The sequence below is a fragment of the Amphiprion ocellaris genome, chromosome 17 (genome assembly GCF_022539595.1).
Source record: "Amphiprion ocellaris isolate individual 3 ecotype Okinawa chromosome 17, ASM2253959v1, whole genome shotgun sequence".
Taxonomy (NCBI): Eukaryota; Metazoa; Chordata; class Actinopteri; family Pomacentridae; genus Amphiprion; species Amphiprion ocellaris.
In genome coordinates, this window is record NC_072782.1 from 30243044 (window position 1) to 30261533 (window position 18490).

The following is an 18490-nucleotide window of genomic DNA, read 5'->3' on the forward strand; positions in this document are numbered from 1 at the left end:
TGGTTTAGTAGGAAAGACGTCGACTGGTTTTGTGATTCTGTGGAGATGATGATGATGATGATGATGATGATGATGATGCTGGATGTTTGTTGTCAGTTCTTGTTTTGATGGAATCAGCTGGTTTTAAGTGGAGAAAAAGGCAAATTGCAGATGATGCTGTTGGAGCTGCTGGATTTAGTTTATTTAGTTTTGCCATTTGCATTTTTTGAGGAAATCAGCTGGAAGAGTTTCATATTTTTAAAAAGATAAATCCTTAAAATCTAAAAAAATGTACAAATAAGATGATAGAAATGTTGATTTTGAGCAGTTTGACGTGTTTTTCAACAGAAATGAATGCAAAATAATGCTTAAAAGGCATAAAAAAAATCAACACAAGCACATAGTAACAGCATATGTTAGCAGGTTTTATCGGATTTCCCTTTTATTGATTCATTTATCTGGGATTTGTCCTAATCAATAAGACTCTCAGCAGTAAATCTGAAGTTTTGGAAGGTGAAGATGTCGACTTAAGCCGGACACAAACAGCTGCTGGCTTCTTTATGGTGTTTGTTGATAGAAATGTTGATTTACAGCAGAAATAAATGCAAAATGGTGTCTAAAAGGCATTTTTAAAAAGAAAATATCAATTTAAACAGACAGTAACAGTGAATGAAGGCAGAACTGCTGTTATTGATCAAATTATCTGGGATTCGCTCCATCAGTTGGGGCATTTTGGACTGAAACTCTTCTAAAAGACCCAAAGTGGTAGAAAATGTGAATTTTTGGAGTTTCATGGAGGTTTTTGTTGTGTGCAGTCCATTTTGGGGGGTTTATTCCAAGAAGAAGTAAACCAGCTCAAACTTGCAGGATAAGTTCATTCTGAATCGACTGTTTTTGGGACAGAAATGGGAAACATGGTGACGAATCACGTCTTGGTTCTCGCAGATCTTGATTTATTAGTTCACCAGTAAGTTAAATTTCTGGCATTTTGTGAACTCAGATTTAAAAAACAGGAACATTCATCCATCATTTGGCAGAAAATGGATCCAAACCAGTCTGAAAATCTTGTAATTTTGCCAAACTTTACCAAACTTCTCCCAGGATTTGTTGGTTTTCTGGTTTTCTGTGCTTGAATCTCTTGTTTTGGGTATTTAAACGTGTTCCTGCTCCATCCATGGATCGTATTATTGCTCTAAAATGTGTTTAAAATCCGTCTTTTTTAAGTATCTCTGGTTCCTGTGAAGCTGAACTGACCTCAGCTGCTGTTTTAAGGCCCGTCATTTGAGTCCGAAGCAGCTGTTTCCATCTTTGTTCGACTCTTCTGCTGCTTTTTTACCTGCGGCTTCTTTAAAATGTTGTCTTCTTTTCTATTATCTTTGCTTTCTGTGATGTTTTGCTATGTTGCTGCTGCTCAGGTTGAAGATTCGCTCCTTTCTTTAGGATCTTTCAAAGCTCCGTCTCATTAGATTTCTTTCGGATTGGAGGTGTCGCACGCATGGAGATTCTTTCTGCCTGATTCTGACCTCATTAAAGGCCCGTTAACGCCGGCTCAATGTTCGGTCTGTCGGCCGCCTCTTTGGCTCGGCGGGAGTCCGTCTTTCTGTGGCCTTGGCCGGCTTTGTCCTCGCTTCCTGCCTCCTTTACCGCCTCCCTGCCTCAGATAGAGGGGAGGAAAGGGAGGGAAAGCAGGGAGGGTCGAGGTGTGAGGTCGGTCTGACGGGTGGAAGTGGAGGAGGAGATGCAGCGTCCAACAATCTGCACTTTTAATATCATTTAACCGTTTAAATACAACCTCCAAAGATGGAGAATTCATTCATGCAAGTGCAGAACATCTTTAACATTCTGGTTCCAGATAGAAACGTTGTTGTTTCTCCATTTGCGATGATAAAATTTAGCATGCAGTTGCTAAAATCACCACATAGTCCAGCTCTGAGCCTGTCTCAGTCACGTCCCTCACTATTTAATGTCCCCTGGAAACATTTCTTCTGTTGTCTGTTGGCAGGAGTCTCAGTTTTTAGTGGTACTTTCTTCTATTTGCAGCTTTTCTAAAGATCAAATTCAAGTGTTTTCTTAATTTTCTTGTGTTCTGTCAAGTTACATTACATTTAACTGTATAAAATAGCTATAAAGTACTTCTTTTATTGCGGCATTTCGATTAAACACAAACATTTCTGGGGAAACTCCTGATTTCTGTGCTTTTTGTTAGCATTTGTGAGTTTTCAAGCAAAGTTTGTTTAGTAGTTAACATCAGAGGACACAAGCTAGCTGTACATCTGCTGTTCGAGTCGCATTATTGAGAAATCAGTTCAGATTTTTCCAGATTTGTCCAAAACTTCTAGTGCTTCAGTGATGTTTGTGGCTTTGTAAACTCCTGACCAGCTTCCTGTGATTCAGTAATATCAAACTCAGGTGTAAAAGTCTGGTTGGTCCAGGTTTGGGATCTTTTTTCCTTCATGTTGGCGTCTCTCTGCTGTAACCTCCTGTTTCCACTAAATCCTGTCAAATCTTTAAACTACTTCTTCTGTTTCAGTTTTAGCCGTCTGTGTTGCCTGGACTGAGTTCACTGGAAAGATTTTTTTTTTTTTTTTTAAATCTTTTGTATGCTGAGACGACAAATAACTGGACTAGTGTTGGTGAAACATCCTGGTTTTGTTGGTGGTTTTAAGTTGGTGCAGAATTTTCCGAATCAAATGTTGGAGTGGAAGAAATCAAGTATGTTGACGGTGCTTTTTTCGCAGAAATATTCACAATAGAACATTAGAATTGTAATAAAACTTCACCTGTGGAAGATCTGGAACCCACAAGGACTGAATGAACCAATCAAAAAGACAGATTTTCCATCTCTGACATCCTGTAACAGAATAAATACACTTGGAGACACAGTGAAGGACTGCAATCGGCAACAGCTGGAAGTTCTAGTGGTTGTCGACACCAATTCTTACATGTTCTTGCACCAAAACAAACACAAATAAGCAACTAAAACTGTTTTAATGCAGCAAACATCAAAAAATCTGTGGATTTTTGCATGGTGATGCGATAAAAAGCTGGACTAACTTTGGTGAAAGATGCTGGTTTTGTTGGTGGTTCTGAGTTATTTTTATCGATTTTTCAGTGTTAATCAGAAACCGAGATGTTTTCTTAATCTCAAACAAGTGATTCAGATCTTGTGGTGAAACAAATTCTGAAATCAGAATCAGGTTTTATTGCCAAGTAGGTTTTCACATACAAGGAGTTTGACTTGGTGTCTTGGTGCCAAACATGTAACATTAACATCAAGTTGTAAGACAAATTCGAAGCAATTAAAAGTTTATGAATCCCAAAAAGTGCTAGAAATATTTTGGGTGTTCCTTTTCTGAAACAAATAAAACGCGTTTTTTTGCAGAAATGTTCCTTAAGACTCACTAGTCTGTCGGTAGAACTTCACCTGAGGACGATCTGGAAGATACCAGGTCTAAATGAATCAATCGTAGAGACTGTTTCTAGCTATCTGGATGGATTGTCCATGATTTCAGACTTTTGAATGAGTGAATGCGCTCACTGATAGAGTCTTAAGCAATGACAGGAAGTTCTAGTGGTTGTCGACCCTGAAAATCCTGCAGAAACACAGATTCTTGCGCCAAAACAAACACGAACCAGCAGCTTAAATCAGTCAAACGCAGTGAGATTTGACCTAAAACGGACAAAGTAGCAGTAAAACAATCCAGTTTTGGCTGAAAGTGAATGAAATCTGAGTCAGATTTGTAGAAAGTAGCCATACTTAGAGTACCGATCAGCTGACATCTGTTACTTATCTGGTTCTGAACACTCTAGATTAGACTTTCTACACAACAGACATTATACAACTTAATCTGCCAACTTTCAAGATTCGATCTCAAGATCTCAGGATTTGCTCGATTGGTGGTCCTGTTTAAATCGGACTCAGTTCTGTTCTGTTGTGGTTTTAGTAGCATAAACGTAGATGACAGAGTTGATTTACTGGTTTCTTTTGGCTCGTAGGATACGTATAGTTGGAATTCCTGACATTTTTTCAGGGCTCTGACAGTGTTTTAAGACAGCAAACGTCTCACGTTGTAAAATAATTGGACTTTATGCTGTTTTATCATCTTGTACTGTATCGTAGCGCAGTTGTTTACCATCAACAATGGCAAATTACCAACCTATATTCATGCCATTAATAAAAAAAAAACAACCTGCAACATGTCAAGGTCATGTTAAAAAGTCACGTCTTCTTTCGTTTTAACACCATGTGGAAGTTCCTCCTGTTTTACATCAAGCGTACTCTACAAAACCAAACCTCGCAAAGGTCAAGTCTTCTTGAGGAACTCATTAATTTCTTTGATTTTTGTTAGTATTTGTCAGTTTTGAACAGAAGTTTGGTCTGTAGTTAAGGTAACTGAACATTTGAGGACACTAGTTAGCTTTACATCTCGTGTTTAAGTTGTTTTAGTGACTTGAATTTTTCCTTATTTGGCCAAAACTTCCAACTTATAAACTCCCGACCAGCTTCCTGTGACTCAGTAGCTCGAGTCCGACTGGACAGTTCGGATGTAAAAGTCCAGTGTCGTCCCGGTTTGGGAACGTTTTTCCTTCATGTTTGCGTCTCTCTGCTGTAACCTTCTCTGTTTCCACATCTGGGATGCAACTAAATCCTGCCTTCGCCTCCCGTTTTACATCAAGAGCACTCGGCGACAGGAGAAGATTTAGCATTTCTACAACAAAACCAAACCTTTCAGAGGTCAAATCTTCTTGGGGAACGTTCTCTGCTTTTTGTTAGTGTTTGTCAGTTTTGAACAGAAGTTTGGTTTGTATTTAACGTGACCGGACAATTGAGGACAAATGCTAGCTTTACATCTCGTGTTTAAGTTGTTTTAATGACTCAGATTTTTCCATATTTCCAGCGTTTCAGTGATGTTTTTAGTTCAATGAACTCCCAACCAGCTTCCTGTGACTCAGTAACATCAAACTCGGGTGTAGAAGTCTGGTGTGGTCCAGGTTTGGGATCTTTTTTTCCTTCGTGTTTGCGTCTCTCTGCTGTAACCTTCTCTGTTTCTACGTCTGTGATGCGACTAAATCCTGCCTTCGCCTCCCGTTTCACGTCAAGAGAAAAGAGCAACAAGCCGCCTGTGAAATGGAGAAATAAATTCACAGGCACTTTGTTGGCTCGAGCGTCGGCTGAAAGTGAACCGAGAACCTTTGTGGGGTTTAAATTTGAGTTTTTTATTTTAGATGCCTTTGAACGACGGCAGCGGTGGCGGTTCGGGTTCTGTCGTGTCACGAATCTGGTTTGGCTTTTATTCTGAAAAAGCATGTGATTGCTGACAGGTGTTCATTTTCATAATTGCTTCTGTTTGAGTTTCTATTTGTGTTTTTAGCTCCAAACTTTGCTTTCTGGGGACCAAAACACTGAAATGCGTCACGTTCAAGGATGGAAAGCAGCAAAATCGTGATCTCTGTGTTGAACTGTCGCCTGTATGCCCACGTTTAAAGAGCAACTGAGAAATACGGCTAATACTTGACTGTGCACGACTCTTTTTATCATGCAGATTTATCAAAATGCTAATAAATAGAAAACTAAAGGTCTCAGCTGTAGATTAGAGTTAAATGGCTGGTTGCACAGTGGAAAAATACTAATATACTCATGCAACATGGATACAAACAAAAACACAAACCCTTTGAATATGCAAAATCTCTTCTTTTATCCTATATACTTTTATTTATATTGATAAATATTCACAGAAATGTAGTGTTCTTAAGTTACATCAACCTTTTTTCCATAAAAACATGTAGTTTTACTCACATGATGACATTTCTATACCATAAATCTGCACATTTCCAAGTATTTCCTGTTTTACTCGACTCTTTTAATCGTGCAAATTCATCAAAAATGCTAATAAACAGAAAGATAAAGATCTCAGCTGTAGATTTGAGTTAACTGGTTGGTTGCACGATGACGAAATGCAAAATATATTCATGCAACATGCAAAAAATATACTTAGAATGTGCGATATCTCATCTTCTATCATATATACTTATATGTATATTGATATGTATGCACATGTGTGGTGCATTGCGGTTGCATCAACCTTTTTTTTCCATAAAAACATGTAGTTTTACTCAGATAATGACATTTTTATACCATAAATCTGCTTATTTCCAGGTTGTTTCCCGTTTTTCTCGACTAAAACTACCAGAATAAACTCGTGAATCCGGCTCTAGATGCTCTTTTTTCTCTTTATTACTGCAGATTGTCTCTTGTTGGTCTTGAAAATCTTACAAAGCATTTCATATGAGATCCGGCGTCGGTGTCTCCTGCAGGGATTGAACCTTTAAGCCTCTCAGCTGCTCGTTTTTGACTCGGATCAGAACCACTAAGAATTTTCCTGCACTTGATTTTTAAAGCCGAGCGTTCGGATATCTGTTCCCAGATTCCTCCTGCTCCTCTCTCGTTTTTTTTTCTCCATTTTTTTTTGTTTTTTTTCCGTCCTCTGAATGGTCCGGCCTCCAAACCTGCTGCCAACAGCGACGAGGCTCAAACCTGTTTTCATTCCTGCTTCCAGCAGTTGACCGAGCTGCTGCTCCACGCCGATTCTTTACCGCTGAAAACTCAACTATGTCCTGATTTTAACCTTTTATTTTATATTTGTCTCATTTTATTTTTCTGTAGAGATGATATGGGTAATTTTTTTCTTCAGAAACCCGTTTATGTTGGTTCTGCAGGAGGCTCTTGTGTAAGTTAAACATCAGTTAAGCTTCTAAAAATCTTTAAATTTAAACATTTTAAATGCTTTTTTTTAACCCGAGGACAAAATTTGGTTAGATTTTTATTTAAATGTGCATCTTATTAATTTATTGCATATGTAGTGTAACATAAAGTAGAAAATTTTAAAGTTTGATGCATGCTTTGATGTCAATTTTACATATGAATTTAATTTCTAATTTATGTTTTATCTTAATTTTAATGTTAATTTTAACTGTATGAATATAGTTGCAATAACTGCTGCAATAATTCCAAATCCTTTGTGTAATTTGACAAAAATCAGATTAATTCTTCTCTAATATTCACAATAAATGTTGAATTTAGACAGTAAAATGCATGTTTTATTGTTTTAATGTTTATTTTTACCAGCATAAAATGTGTTCTAGGTATTAGATGATGTTAACATCAATGGTGCGTGTGTGTTTTCTTTTAGTTAATATAACAAGGGTGTTATTTTGAGATATTTTAGATGATTTTAAATTAAACTTATGCATGCACCATCAGAAATAGAATAAAATCCAGACTAGTGTCATTTAAATAAAAGAAGATGCAAACAAAATTAAATAAATGATGTTTTTTTTTGGTGCCGTTGTCGGAATAAAGACGCTGCTGGACGTGAACCAACACACTGGGATGTACAGTCGCTGCACCTGCTCTGAACACGAAACACACAGGAATGTACCAGTGTGTGTGTGTGTGCGTGTGTGTGTGTGTGTGAGAGAGACGTTCTACGGCAACACACAGAGGCCAAACAACAAAAGTTCTCTTTGTGAGCTTTGAGTAAACAGAAACAGCACAGAGATGAAATTCACTCCCTTCGTCCTCGAATCTAAACGGAAAAATATGAAATAAAGCGACGTTAAAGGGGCATCGGTGCCTTTAAGTGTTTAAATATTCCTTTTGTTTAATACAAACCACAAAAAAGATGCTCGTGTTGTGATTTTAGTATTATTTAGCATTAAATCCTGTAGTTGTCATTCCATCTCAAATTTTTTAAGCAATTTCTGCTCAACCATCTCTAATTTGCTTGCAATTTTTATTGCAGGTGTTATTTTCCTTGTTCATTTTTTAAAAAAATTGTTCAGTTTTGAACATTACAACATACAACATTTCACTGTTTTTTAACCTTTTCTTGCTCCATTGCTGCCAAATTTAAACAGGTTTGTTCACAATTTACTAAAATCATTTTTTGAAAATACATATCACAACTAAATACAGCTGTGTGAATAAATAATACTACATCTGACACCATTCTGACACAGTTCACTTCCTACTCGTGTTTTTTTCTGTCATTTTTATAAATTTAGCTGCATTAAAGGTGCAGAAAGTCTATTTGTGGCCACTAGAGGCAGAAGAATCAGCTTTTACAGCCATAATTTTAACATTTCTTTCTGCGAGACACTTGGTGCTTCACAACTTTTCTGATCTTTCGCCAAATATCAGGTCCTGTATTTGTAATTTTCTTAATTTTTTTAACCAATTTCTGATAAAATAAGTTAATTCAGAGCCACTGTGTTATTGTTCATGCAATTAAATGCTTTTAAGTTGAATTTTGACAGCAATGTTTTCATTTTTATTGCAAATATCAGCTCCAAATATTGCTCATCGGTCCTATTTTTGAGTAATTTCCCTCCTAAATTTGACTTTGTAGGTGGTTGGACGGTTTCATCTGCCTTTTTTTTAAAGCGTCTTGCAGAAGAATCTAAATTTGAACTTGTGTCAATCTTTTTCTAGCTGATTTCAGGCCATTTTCACAGTATTTGTGCAGCATTTCTGCACTGTAGACCCTTCAGTTCAATCTGTGCTTCATTTTTATGACGTTTAATGGAGATGAAATCATCAGTTTTGCCAAATGTCAGGTCCTGTATTTGTAATTTTTCTATTTTTTTAGCCAATTTCTGACAAAATAAGTCAATTAAGAGCAGCCGTCTTATTGTTTCTGCAATTGAACATATATAAATTGTATATCTGCAGGCATTTCTGCAAAATTTAGTGGTGGAGTTGAATTTTAATACCAATATTTTCATTTTTATTGCAAATACAAGTTCCAAATATTGATTATCTATCCTATTTTTGAGTAATTTCCCTCCTAAATTTGACGTTGTAGGTGGTTGGACAGTTTAATCTGCATTTTTTTTCTTTAAAGAATCTTGCAGAAGGATCTAAATTTGACCTTGTGTCAGTGTTTTTTAGTTCATTTCAGGTTATTTTCAGCTCCTTTGTGCTGCATTTGTGCACCGTAGACCCTTCAGTTCACTCTGTTAATCGAGTTAAAATCATTTTTTCTGCTTTTGCACTTCCGTCATGTTAGCGTCTTTTTGTCTCCCATATGCTGCAGAAACACTTCATTTTATGGCACAAAAATCCTCCAGTGCAGCGATGGCTCCACTTCCTTTTAATTAATTCTTTTTTTTTTCGTCTCTCTGCGCCGCTGCAAGTTTGTTATTGTTGTTTGTCAAATTTAGTTTGCTGAGTTGATGATTTACTTTGAGAAACAATTAAACGTCACTCGAGAGGAGAGCGTGGGACGTCTTTGTAATCAAAAGGAAATTAGGCATCGGTTGCTAACATTAGCTGGTTGCACAACGAGGCCGACTCACTGGCTTTTTTTCTCTTTCTTTCTGTGTCGGGAGCAGAGCGGGTTCTTCTTTTTCTTCTTTATTTTAATCAGATATCATCATTGTTTTTGCTAATTTGTTGTCGGAGCTGATAAAGTCTCAGAGCTTCGCTAATGTTCGAACCGAGTAAACAGTAAAACGCCGGATTATTTCCCAAAAATGACTCCAGTGAAACCATAAAATACAAGAAATAAAGTGATGGATTCTGTGTGTGTGTGTTGTGTTCATTTAACTGCAAACACACACACACACACACTCATAATGACTGTACAGGGACAGCTCTGCTTTGCAAATTCAGGGTTTATATGTGGAGATTTTATTTTATTTTCAATTTTAATAATATTATTTGCATATGCAGGATTCATAGTAGTTCTAGTTGCATTTTATGTTATTTTTAAATTTATTTTGCACATTTTAGATGATTATTTTAAAGGCTGGTGTCTGGTTTCCCTGCAAAATTGAGAATATTATTATAAAAACACCTAAAACGGTATAAATTCTAATTTGTTATCTGGTTGTTTTTAAAAGATCAAATTCAAATGTGCACTCTGTTTCTAATATTATGTGGAAAATAGTTTAATAAAGTAAAATGTGCTCCAAATGTGCACTGTGTTCTAATTAATTGTGTTACCACAATTAATCATCCACTAAAAGTGTTTCATTTCGTTGACAAAAGTCCAATTTTATTCCAAAATGCATCAATAAATTGTGGTTTACTTTTTAAAAAAATGCTGCTTTAGTTTTGTTTTTTGCAGAAAATTCTGGGTTTTTATATGAAGATTTTATTTAATAATTTATTCAATTTTAATAATATAATTTGCATATGCAGGATTTGTAGGAATTATAGTTGTATTTTTATGTGTTTTTAAATTTATTTTGCACAATTCAGATGATTATTTTAAAGTCTGGTGCCTTCTTTTTTTCTCTAAAATTGAGAAAATTAATATAAAAACAGATTAAATCTAATTCAGATGTGCACCATAATTTGTGGAAAATAGTTTAATAAATTAAATGTGCTCCAAATCTGTGCTGTGTTCTAATTAAGTGTGCATTTTAAAGGTAAATATGTGGAACTCCTTTCTCCTAAAAGCTGCGTTTTATCCACTAAAGGACTTTTATGTGCATTAATCGTCCATTAAAAGTCAAAAAAGTGCCAATTTTATTCCAAAATGCAGCAATTGTTTGTTTAAATATATGATTAACTTTATTAAAATGCTGCTCTAGTTTATTTTTTACAGAAAATGCAGAAACCAGCAGCCAAATAAAGTGTTTATTTATATTTTCTGTACAACACAGAGAGAAGCAGTGTGTTTCTGTTAAAGATTGAGACACCAAACAGCCATAAAGTGACCTTTTTTTTTTTTTTTAAACCTTTTAGCTCATTGTTTAGTGTTTTAGTTTTAATTTAAAGGATCCAGTGTGAAGATTCTCCACCAGCCTCTGAAATCAAACTCATTTTGAAGATTCTTTTTGTTTTTAGGGCTGATTTTGTAAAGAAAAACAAACTCCTGGAAGGTGAAACGTTCAGCGTGGACACTGTCCGGCTCTGGTTTGGTTCCTCGTCTCGTCCTCTTTTCTCTCGGCTCGGCTCAGATGTGGTTTTGTTTAAAGTCGACAGCGTTAATTAAATTAAGCCAGGTCTTGCAGAAGGCACAGTAGGAGAGCCGGCGGTCCCTGGTGGGCCGAGGGGGAAGGAGGTGGTGGATGGAGGGATGGAGGGATGGAGGGGGACTGGGAGGTGGTTTAATGAGACATACTGCCCCCTTCAGACGGCCCCAGGAACTGCAGACCCGACCAGCCGATCACTGAACTGACTAAAAGCTGGAATCTGATCCCACGTTCTGCTGGATTCACTTTAAATGAACACTGACTTAATAAAAGAGCCTCACAGGAACCCTTTCAGAATAAAGTTCATCAAGATGAGGAGAGACAGGAGACTTTTCACAATAAAGTTCATCAAGACGAGGAGAGACAGGAGACTTTTCACAATAAAGTTCATCAAGACGAGGTTCAGTTAAAAGGGACAGTCTTTAAATTGTTTAATATTTTTCAACTCAACTAGAGAATTAATCTTCTTCTGTCACACCACCTGTAAAAACATAACTTTGAAAAACTATATTAAACTGTTTTTTTGGTTTTTTTTTGAAAGAATTAACAGTTATTTTACAGATGCTGATAATAATAATATAATTTAGTAGTTGGGAATTGAAAAAGGCAAAAATAATAATAGTAATGGTTATTTTGCAGATTTTCACAGTTTTGTTAAATTACAGATGATAATATAATTTAATAGTTATTTTACAGATGTATGCCATTATCTGGAAAAAAAACATGTTTATTAGGGATTGTAAAAGGCAATATAGTAATAATAATAGTAGTTGTTATTTTACAGATTTTCTCTGATTGTTAAATAACAGATAATATCTGGTACAATCAAATTTATATAATATTATAATAGTATAATTTAACAGTTGTTTTCCAGATATTTGTTGGTATTTGAAAGAAAAATATGTATATTAGGGATTGAAAATGGCAAAATTAATACTATTAATTTTTATTTTACAGCTTTTCCCTGTTCTGTTAAATTACAGAAAATATCTGATAAAATCAAACATACATAATATAACAATAATTTAATTTTATAGTTATTTTACAGATATTTGTCAGATAACATCTGGTAAATCAGCAAAAACTTATAATATTTCAGTTATTTACAGGAAAAAATGTATATTAGGAACTGAGCAGTGGTTAAAAAATAAAAGTTATTTTACACATTTCCCTTAAAATCCCAGAGGAAAAAACTTAATTTATATCTTCACTGTAAAATAAAAAAAACATTAAAAAATACATTTAATTTTTAAAAATGAACAAAACTGTAAATTATCCACATCAAAATTCAAATATCTGTATTTTTTTTTAAACAAACAAATAATTTGTTCTTTTACAAGATTTGGTTGTAAAATTACAAAAATTATACATTTTTTCCTTATTAAAAAATAATAATTTACAGATGAAGTATAATGTACACTGACAAATGGCAAAAAAAAAACCTTAAATGTTATTTTACCGACTTTTTTCCTGTTTTGTTAAGTTATGGATATCTAGTAAAATTCCAGGCAAAAAAGTATTAATTTACAAAAAATAAAAGCCCAAAAGTGTAAATAAATAAATAAATAAATAAAAAAATAAATAAGTAAATAAATAAATAAAAGTCTAAATAAAAATTTTGTATTTTACAAATAGTCATTAGTTTTGTTTAGTTTTTTTGTTTCTTTATGATAATTTAATTAGCTGAAAATAACAGTATATAATTTTTAATTCCAATTAAATTTTATAATATATTTTCAGGCTTACTCTGCATTTTTTTCTTTCTTTCTTTCTTCTTCTTCTTCTTCTTGTTATTATTATTATTATTATTTCCAGTGCAGATTTTTAACCTGACTGAGGTCCAGCTCTGATGTTTTCTGATCCATCCTGGATCTGTCGTTCAGTTCATCCCAGAGATGTTGATCTGAGGTCAATTGTTCCACCAAACTGGGAAAACTTTTTTTTCTTTTCTTTTTTTACAGCCTGTCTTTGCGCAGAACGGAGGGTGGTGGTGTTGTCATGTAGAAACAGGAAAGAGTCTTGGAAGTGCACATTGTTGTCTAAAGTATCGCTGCATCCTGTGGCTTTGAGACATAAAGAGGTGCAAAAACAAACCCCTGTACATTTCCTGTTACATAACTCATGAATTATGTCATATATATACAATTAGACTTCTTAATTCTGTGAATATGAGCCACTAATTATTGGTATTTGATTATCTGCATCACACACAATTAAATTGAGCATAAAAATAGTGAAAAAAGAAAATATATGATAAAAATTCACAAAACAGGAAAAAAAAAATTATTTTGCTGAAATTCAAATTTATTGAAACAAAAAATAATGTATTAAAGCAAAATCCTCACATTTACTCTTGTTTTTTCATCAAACTGAGTACAGATGTTTGTAAAAAATCAGTTATCTGCTAAGAAAAAAACATAAAAACACGCAATGACCTCATCTCCTCATGTGTGAAGTGGTGCTGAAAATGAAGTGTGTGTGTGTCTATGTGTGTGTGTGTGTGTGTGTGTGTGTGTGTGTGTGTGTGTGTGTGTGTGTGTGTGTGTGTGTGTGTGTGTGTGTGTGTGTGTGTGTGTGTGTGTGTGTGTGTGTGTGTTAGCATGCTGCTCAAATTAGCAGCATTGTACCGGGCCTTGGCAGGAGATGAAATGAGAAGAAGGCTGCAGAGAATGAGGACTGATCCATATGCAGCTCTGACATGGATGGAAAAGCCAGGAAATAGCCACAGCCCTGTTTTACCTTCACTACGAAACGCTTGATTAGTGAAAAAACATAGCATAATAATGTTTGCACATGACAAAGTCTGGATAGAGCTTTTAAATCTGCATGTATGCATTAAAAAACAGCTCGTTTCTGAGATTTAAACCCTCAGGATGGACATTAAGCAGCAGCAGCGGTCTGAGTTTAGGTGTGAATACAGCGTTTGTCCTGCAGCAGCTTCACTGTTTACACCGAAGGAACCCGGCGAGCGGCTCTGGCCAGGAATGACCTCATGCTTTAACCCTGACAGACAGCTGTGTGTTCCACTATGTTTTCTGGATGCTCCACTGACTCATTCCACTCGAGAAAAAAAAAAAAAAGCCACAAAATGCCTTTAAAATACATTCGTCTGAGTTCCTAACTGCTCGCCGTACATTTCATATGTTCAACAAAAGACACAGTTTAAATAAAATGTCTGAAAAGTGTCCGTGCATGTGTGTCTATAAGCTGTTTGTTTGGCTCCCAGCCCCAAAATGTCCCACAATGCCGCACCACGGCCGCCATTTTGTGTCAGATGGGGAAGTGACTAATTGAATTACAAGGCATCTGCTTGAGTGTACGTGGAGGATACGTGTGCACGTGTTGTTGTTCTTTTTCCCCAAAGAGACTTTAGCTTGGACATTAAACTGAAGCTTTAACACTAAGAGCAAACACAGTCTAAACACACTCACATGGAGCTTAAATACAGAGATTTGTGTAAAAACAAAAAAAGTTCATATTTAAAGTCACTTAAATCCTAAATATTTATATGAATGTAACCTCAGCTTCAGAAGTTTTTTTTTTATTAACTAGTTACTAAAATGCTTATAGTTGGACATAATAGTACTGCTATTAGCATATATTGGAGTGTTTTGGCTTGGTCTTGCTAACTTGCGTGGTCCTGTTAGCTAACTCTTTACTCCTTTCAGTTTATACTAACTAATGTTCTATAATTTCACTTAACAGACGCTTTTATCCAAAGCGACGTACATCTGAGAGTAGTAGCAATGTTGCACTAGCCTTTACGCCCTGTTGGCTAACTCTGTTAAGCTTGTTTACTGTTAGCATGTGTTAGATACTCAATAGGACTTAAAGCACACTAGTAGTTACAACTATTTGCTAATTAGCTTATATCGGACTGCTGTAGCTTGGTCTTGCTAACAGTAAAATGCCATTCTTTCTGGTTGGATGAAGCATATTAGCTTTGCTAATGTTATGCTAGCGTTTTTGTCCTTTTAGCACATACTGTACCTGTGCTACCTGTAGTGCCTCATCGGCTAGCCTTGAACTATAGTTAGCTCAGTCCCATTTATGATATGCTAGCTTTGTCCGTGAATGTATTCTTTTCATATTTGCACATTTACATGTACTTAAATCCTAAATATCACATGAATGTAACGTCAGCTTCAGAAGTTTTTCATTCTTTTTGACTAACTGGTTACTAAAATGTGTATAGCTGGACTTAAAGCATGCTAATAGTACTGTAATTAGCATATATTGGAGTGTTTTAGTTTGGTCTTGCTAACTTGTTCAGTCCTGCTAGCTAATACTTTAATAAATTCCTGTTTTTTTTATACCAGGTAATGTTATGCTAGCTATTGCACACTGTTGGCCAAGTCTGTTAAGTAGGACTTAATGCACGCTAGTAGCAGTGTATTCGCTAATTAGCTCACATTGGAGTGTTGTAGCTTGGTCTTGTTAACACTAAAACACCATTGTGTCTGGTTGGATGAAGCATATTAGCTTTGCTAATGTTATGCTAGGTTTTTATTAGTTTTTTTTTTTTTTTTTGTCCTGTTAGCCTTTACTGTACTTATGCTGGCTTTAGTGCCCTGTTGGCTAACCCTGTACTGAACTGCAATTAGCTTCATCCAATTTATGCTATCCTAGCTTTGTCCGAGTAGTAGTGTAATCACTGGTTGAATAAAGTATATTAGCTTTGCTAATGTCATACTGTTTTTTTCATGGTCTGTTAGCTGCTACCGTACTTAATTTCAGTTAGTTTCAATCTATGCTAGCTCTAGTGTCCTGTTGGCTAACCCTGTACTGAACTATAGTTAGCTTAGCCAAATTTATTTTAAGCTAGGTTTGTCCTAAATGTTGAATTACTGAACTCTTAGCCTAATGTTTCGTTTATTTGCTGTTAGCTTATGTTGGCTAGCTTGCATCTAATCCTAAATTCAAGGAACATCATAAAATCCATGAACACAAACTGAGCAACAATTTCTATCTTGTGGTATCTGTAGCAAACTGTTTTAGCCTGTAATTAAAATAATATCTGCAATTCAATTCTTCCAAGTCAAAAAGAACATTTCACATATCTACAATATAATTTTTAAATTTCTGGTTGAAAATATCTATAACTCCCTTCAATTCAAGATTTCTGCACTGTCCTTTTTAGATCAATTAAGTTTGAACTAATAAAAAATATGTTTTAGAGATCTCAAACAGTAATTCTGTCTCATCAAAATGTAATAACTGATATGTTTCAATTCGTTTTGACTAGACGAAATTCTAAAATGGCTCACCGTGTGTACCTTAATTGACAAAATGAGTTTGAAAAGTGGTAACAAACCATTAACTATATCTACTTTTGCCAAATTCTGTGTGAAACTGGACTATGAGGCTGATCTGGAAGAGTGTTTGCGTCTTCCCAAGTCAAATTAACTGTGCAGATATTGCTTGAATACATTTCAAACAGCAGACTTCAGACACTGTCTGATGATATGACCAGTGTGATGCCTGAAACATCCTGATTTCTTCAGCCTGAGCGTTTTGCTGTCAGGTCAGTGGTTGCATGGCTTCGCTGATGGTCATTGAGGTTTGTGCAACTCGGTCTCTACAAAATTACCTTCACATACAACTAAACTGCATTCAGTCAGCCAAGCATTTATTATATGGAGACACTTCCAACATGTAGTAAAAGTGTCGTATTTTAACCCAAACCATGGCATTTTTCCAAACCCTAATCAAGTAATTCTGGTGGTGAACCTTGCCCAAGCTTCTATCATGTAAAAGTGTCCAACAAAGCATCATATTTTCCTAAATAAATACATTTTTCTGCCAAAACTTAACCAGAAGGAGAGTGAAAACCCAAGCTAAATGACAGAAAATGAAACCAAATTCTGATTCCTTGTTCGCCCCGGTACCCAAATCCAAGTGTCTTCATCCTCATACTTACCACAACCAGTCGAGGCAGATGTGTGCCTTCCCTAAGCCTGGTTCTGTTGGAGTTTTTATTTTTGGTTCCTTCCCACCGTCACTGACTGCTTGCTCATAGAGAATCCAAAGGAAAATTTAGATTGTTGGGTTCTCTGTTATTGTGTTTAAAATTTGTATACTTACTATCTTAAGTACTACGTGTTCTCAGTTATCTTTTTCAGTCAACCAAGCATATATTAGATGGACTTGTCACTGAGAAAATGAGGGAAAAGCTAACCAAAACCATGACATTTTTTCCGATCCCTAACCAGGTAATTCTGATGCCAAACCTTAACCAAGCTTCTAACATATAAAACTGTCTAATAAAGGGTGCGTTTTGCTCAATTTAGCAAAGTTTTTGTACCTAAACTGAGCCAGAAAGTAAATAAAAACCAAAAGTAAATGACAAAAACAAAACTTAATTCTGATTCCGTCTTCCATCCATTCTTGCCTCCATCCTGGTACTCCATCCTCATACTCACCCCAACTGGTTGAGGCACATACCTGCCGTACCTGAGCCTGGTTCTGTCGGAGTCTTTTTTTTCTTTTCCCCCCGTTAAATGTTTTTTGGTTCCTTTCAATCGCTGCCGACTGTTTGCTCATAGAGAATCCAAAGAAAACTTTGGATTGTTGACTTCTCGGTTCTGTTTAAATTTCGTACGGCCTTTACCTTACTGTGTTAAGTGCTGTGAAATGGCATATGTTGTGAATTGGTGCTATAGAAGTAATTTGAATTGATTTGAATTGAGGGTGCCTTTCCAAACACCTCACAGATTAAGTTTATTTGAAAACTAAATTATGTTTCCCTTCAAAATGTGACTAAAAATGAACTTTAGTTGTACAGAAACATAATTTTATAGAAAATGGGTGCACAGTATGTTAGCATTTACGCTGCCTGCTTTGTTTCTATGCTGTTTGACTTCTTACCCTGTTAGCAGACAGAAAAATTGGGATAAATGATCCTCTCTAGCCCTCCTCCCAGTCTTCCCAGTCCCCAGATAAACTGGTCTGGACTCGTCCTCGGTACAACTTTCCCAGTTAGCTGCTAATACCAGCGTCTGACCTTTTACTTTACAGAAAAGGATTACAGTTTCTTCTTCCAAAGTTCCCCGTCAATGAAATGACCTCGGGCCTGAGGATGTTCGCTACCTTTTGCTGTCCTTGTGAGGACATTTGGATTTTCTTTTTTTTCCACAAAGACCTCAGTCGCACACACACAAACAGACGAGTGGCTGCTGCAGATGTGAACGCTCCCCGGTGCATTCCTGAGACCAAATATTTGGCTGCACGAACCGGCAGCACAGAGCGGCACTCTGATTTTCTCCAAGGCTGCGATGGAAATCACATGTTGTCACACACACACACACACACACACACACACACACACTTACTGACAGACAAACACACACCAGGCTGCGTTAGTGGCGACAAAACTGCTTTAAGTTGTTGATGATGTGTTAAATATTTCTCAGTTGTCCTTCTCAGCTGCGACAAAACATCAAACTCTGTGTCGCTTTTGTTATATTTTTTACGTCTTCAGTTTGTCTCGAGGAAATATAGTTAAATCATCTCCAGTTTTGCTTTTTTG

The 18490-nt window shown here is 35.8% G+C and overlaps 1 protein-coding gene across 5 annotated transcripts in view; it reads left to right on the plus strand.

Annotated features, from left to right (window-relative positions):
* LOC111564555 (transcription factor 4) overlaps window positions 1-18490 on the plus strand; it is a 291882-nt gene that overhangs the window by 166899 nt on the left and 106493 nt on the right. The gene's annotated exons all lie outside the window — the stretch shown is intronic.